Source organism: Hylobates moloch, unplaced genomic scaffold, assembly GCF_009828535.3.
Source record: "Hylobates moloch isolate HMO894 unplaced genomic scaffold, HMol_V3 SCAFFOLD_12, whole genome shotgun sequence".
NCBI lineage: Eukaryota > Metazoa > Chordata > Mammalia > Primates > Hylobatidae > Hylobates > Hylobates moloch.
In genome coordinates, this window is record NW_026652287.1 from 33218035 (window position 1) to 33223309 (window position 5275).

The following is a 5275-nucleotide window of genomic DNA, read 5'->3' on the forward strand; positions in this document are numbered from 1 at the left end:
AATGGTAAGAGATGAAGACGATATCAAGAAAATTAAAACACAGAGCAGGGACAGATCCTTCCCAGTCAATACTGAGTAGAAAGCATGGGGCTTGAGACAGGTGAGTGAGCCTGTTACAAATATCTTCCCTTCACTGACACAGGAAAAAACCAAACTGTTGCCGGGCGCGGTGGCTCACGCCTGTAATCCCAGCACTTTGGGCGAGGTCAGGAGATCGAGACCATCCTGGCCAAATGGTGAAACCTCTCTACTAAAAAACAAAAATTCCGGGAATGGGGTCCTGTATCCCACTACTCGGAGAGGCTGAGGCAGGAGAAGGCTGAACCGGAGGCGGATTGCATGACCGAGATCCCCACCACTCACCTGGCAAGCGAGACCTCTCAAAAAAAAAAAAAAAAAAAAAAAAAAAAAACCAAATGTTTTTATTGCTCATCTCAAACAGAAACTTTAACCTGGTCAAAAAATGTGGTTTCCACACTGACCATTTCTGCAGACTTCACCTCAATTCTTAGACTATCTACAAGGAGATAGTGTCAGATCCCATAGGTGAAAAGCTCAGTCCCACAAGACTACCCTTCACCTTAGAAGCTGTACACAAGTAGTAGTTTTCACCTCTACTTCTGACTGACCAGATAAACACCATGGTTCCCAAATCCTCTCCTGCATTCAATTAATTTTCTAGAACTGCTATTCCACCTGTCTATCTGCAACCTTTGTAATATCCTTTAAAACAAATGAGTAAACCCAACTAAAACGTTTCTGAATTCTGTGAGCTACTCTGGCAAATTAATAAATACTGAAGACTGGGTCATGGGAATCCTCAATTTATACCCAGTAGCTCAGAAGTTCAGGTTCCAATCTGGGACTTGTAACTGACATCTGAAGTGGAGAAGTCTTGTGGACTGAGCCTTTAATCTGTGGGATCTGATGCTTACTCCAGGTACAGCTGTCAGAAATGAGGTAAATTATGGGACACCGAGTTGGTGTCTGATAGAGAACTGCTTGTTAGTGGGGAGAAATCCCCACACATTCGGTGACCACAAGTGAAGTATTCTGGGTTCCGTGTTTACTATTGTGTTGAGTTTCAGAGGAGGAAAGAATAAATAAATCGTTTCTCCTCTGGAAGAGCACATTTTCCAGCGGGTGCAATTTAGATCGGAAAAACATTGAGTGTCAAAAGCCAGGCCCCGTCATCTCCCTCAATGCGGGGTAAGGAGCGCGGGTTGTGAAGGGGAAACCTTGGGAACAGAAGGGCCCAGCCCAGGGAGGACGAGGTTGGGGGTGGATTAGGAGAGGGGTGGGGTTTCCAAAATCCCAGGGCCGGGCAGAGGACACGGCGCTGATGCATCCAGACTGGGGGACTGAGCTCCAAGGGACCAGAAGGTCGAGGCTTGGAGGACCCACCGGGCATGAATACACCTCATGGATGTGGGCTTTCACATGACGCGGGACTGAAGGAGTGGTCAGCAAAGGGTTTTAAGCAGGTAAACGGGACGAAAAGCGTCTACGTGGCCCAAAGGCAGACAGCTCAGGACAGGACCAGCAGCCTCCGAGCGATTTTAACCTCCGAATTTCTTGGCGACGTGTTAATTTACCTGGGGTGGAGGGAACGGCGGGAAGATTTTAGGATCCATGGGAACCCCTCCGCCAACACCAGGTACAGAAGCGCTGGAAGCGGATCTAATCTAGACAAAGGGAAACTCAACCGCTGCTGCAAGGCCGGCTCCCCACGCAATCGGCTTCCGGGTCTTCAGGAAACTCCGCACGATTCACTTCCGGGTTTCCAGGCAACCGCGCGCAGCTGAGGCCAGGGAAGGGCGAGGCCCGGGAGAAGAGAGGGTGGGGCGGTGAGGGGCGGGGTCGGACGGTGAGGGGTGGGGTCTGCGCTGCCTTCAGCCTGTCTCTGGGCGCTTCTGTTCTCCTGGTCTTTGAGGAAAGACCCTATCAGTGACCAGCAGCCAAGCAGTCTGGGACCTGGGATCTCTATGAGAGGGTCAGAGTAGGGGACAGTGATTGGACCTAAGATAGTTCCTGCAATTAAAGTTAATTTTAGTATTTTAATTTAAAAGCCCTGGAATTGTCTGGGAGGGGAAGTGAACTAGAATGTGAATGCAAAGCCCTGCCTGGGCGGAACATGCAATTTGATGCTGTCGTCCCACAGAACAGAGTAGAAATCCTCTCCTTTTCTATTCCCCCTACACTCTGGAGGGTGAGGATCAACCCTGTGCTCAGCTCCTGAGAATTTCCCAGGGACAACGCCTTGGGCATGGAGGGTTAAGGCCAGGGATAAGTTAGGTCACCAAATGCTGCTTTTAAAAAGGAAAGCTAAAACTTTTAGATGATAGATATAAATGACTCTTAAACTTTTAAACAATAGATATAAATAGCTCTCCCTTATACCTGTTACTCTATTCCAAACTTCAGATGAATTAACCTCAAACACCTCTGAGATAAACTTTATTGACAACATGTCAATAATTTCGATATGTAGAGTGAATTTCAAATTTACACGCACTCTGAATGTAAATAGACGATTTTTGGCTGGGTGTGTTGGCTCGTGTTTCTAATCCTAGCACTTTGGGAGGCTGAGATGGGAGGATCACTTGAGGCTAAATGTTCGAGACTAGCCTGGGCAACAAAGTGAGTCCCAGTCTCTCTGAAAAAACACACACAGGGCCGGGCACGGTGGCTCACGCCTGTAATCCCAGCACTTTGCGAGGCCGAGGCGGGCGGATCACCTGAGGTTGGGAGTTCGAGACCAGCCTGACCAACATGGAGAAATCCTGTGTCTTCTAAAAATACAAAATTAGCCGGGCGTGGTGGCGCATGCCTGTAATCCCAGGTACTCAGGAGGCTGAAGCAGGAGAATTGCTTGAACCCGGGAGTTGGAGGTTGCGGTGAGCAGAGATCGGGCCACTGCCCTCCAGCCTGGGCAACAAGAGTGAAATTCCATCTCCGAACAAAACAAAACAAAACAAAAACGAAAAAAAGAAAACACACGCACAAAACAAAAACACACTTTTTTTTTTTTAAGTTGCTGAAGGGGTATCATTTCTTGAGTTAAATAATACAGTTTTTTTTTAAATCTGTAATTGATGTACATTTGATTTTAAGAAGACACTGTTTACATCAGGTCACCACAAAGTAGATTTACATATAACCATCAATTGCAGAAAAACAAAGTTTCTTTGTGATCCAAACACAAAGAAATGCTTTTTTTATGATCTCTTCTTTGATCATAAAAAAAAAAACGCAGTACTTTTAGAAGGTAAAGCTAGTAAGTTTATAGAACTGCAAAACACCAAAACACTTTAAGCAAAAACTCTTTGTTTTTAAGAAAAAACTTCTCGTTTTCTATTGTTGGCATACATTTTAATTCTTTCCAGCAGAACCAAAACCTCCTGAACCCTTTTTGGTGTCATCCAAAGCTTGAACTTCTTCTATTTCTGGATAAAAAAATCCGTTCACAAATGAGCTGTGCAATTCGATCACCTTTTTCTGACTTCAAACTTTTCTTTGCCAAAATTAAACATCAACCTTTCCTCTATAATCTTTATCTGTGACACCAGCTCCTACATCAACAAAGTGTTTTGCAGCCAAGCCAGACCTTGGAGCTACTCTCCATAACACCCAGAAGGAAGCGCTATCTGAATGTCCGTTTTCACAAGAGGCTTCTCCATAAGTGGTGGTGTGTAATCACAGGCACTGTACAGATCGTAGCCCGAGTGCCCAGAGAGCCAGGCAAAGCGGAGCTGCATGCCGCCTTCCTCCGCGGGCTGGGCCCACTGGCTGGGTGAAACGGCGGGTGTCAGCTCCGCGGCAGCCTCTGCTCAGGCGGCCAACGCTGGACAGCGGCCGGGGCGTCCGGCGCCGCACTGCGCGGCCGAGGGGCGGGACCGGCCCGGAGGGTCCCGTGGCGTCGGTCCTCTGCCGTGAGCCTCGCGCGTTTTGCATCGCCAAGCGAAGCAGAAACGGAAGGAAATGGTAGCAGGGCGAGGGCAGAGGGGAGTCATTTCCCCCAAAGTTTGGGCTGGTTGGCTCCTCGGCACCTCCGGACGTGCGCCAGGCTTCCACCCTGAAGACGAGCGCGTCCCAGGCCAGAAGTGAAAAATCTCTGTGTAGAAAATTATAAACAGTGATGAAAGAAGTGGAAAGGTTACACAAAAAAGTAAAGACATCCCATCTTCATGGGTGGGAAAAATTAATATTGTGTATATGATCATACTACCAAACGCAATGTACATATTCAACACATTCTCTTTCAAAATATCAAAAGACATTATTCACAGAAATAGAAAAAAAATAATCCTACGGCTCGGTGCGGTGGCATATGCCTGTAATTCCAGCACTTTGGGACGCCAAGATGGGCGGATCACCTGAGCTCAGGAATTTGAGACCAGCCTGGGCAACATGGCAAAACCCATCCCTACAAACAATACAAAAATTAGCCAGGTGCGGTGGCATGCACCTGTGGTCCTAGCTATTCAGGAGACTGAGGCAGGTGAATCACTTGAGCCTGGGAGGCAGAGGTTGCAGTGAGCTGAAATCACGCTACTGCACTCCAACCTGGGCAATAGAGACCCTGTCTAAAAAAAAAAAAAAAAAAAAAAAACCTCCTAAAACTCACAGGGAAACTACGGAAGAGCCAAAAAAGCCAAAGCAATTCTGAGCAAAACGAACCAACCTGAGGGGTATTACACTACCTGACTTCAAAATATACTAGAAAGTAATGGTATCCAAAACAGCTTGTTACTGGGATAAAAATAGACACATAGACCAACAGAACAGAATAGAGAACAAAGAAACCCACATCTTTGCAGCCAGCTGATTTTTGACAAAGAACATGCATTGGGATAAAAGACAGTCTTCAATAAGTGGTGCTGGAAAACTGGATGTCCAGATGCAGAAAAATAAAACTAGACCCCTATTTATCACCATACACAAAAATAAAATCAGAATGGTTTGACATAAATGGAAGATCTGAAACTATAAGAAAACAATAGGAAAACTCTTCAGGGCATTGATCTGGGCAAATATTTTTTAGGTAAGACCTCAAAAACACAGGCAACAAGGACAAATTGGATTATATCAAACTAAAAAGATTCTGCACAGCACACGAAACAGTCAACATAGTGAAGAGACAAGTGACAGAATTGGAGAAAATATTTACAATCCATCCTTTTGACAAGGAATTAATAAGCTGAATATATAAGAAACTCAAACACCTTGATAGCAATTTTTTTTTTTTTTTAGACGGAGTCTCACTCTGTAGCCC

At 45.9% G+C, this 5275-nt stretch overlaps 1 pseudogene; it reads right to left on the reverse strand.

The window, feature by feature from the left end:
- Nucleotides 1-3372: 3372 nt before the first annotated feature.
- Nucleotides 3373-4013, reverse strand: LOC131380752 (deoxyuridine 5'-triphosphate nucleotidohydrolase, mitochondrial-like; annotated as a pseudogene).
- Nucleotides 4014-5275: the final 1262 nt, after the last annotated feature.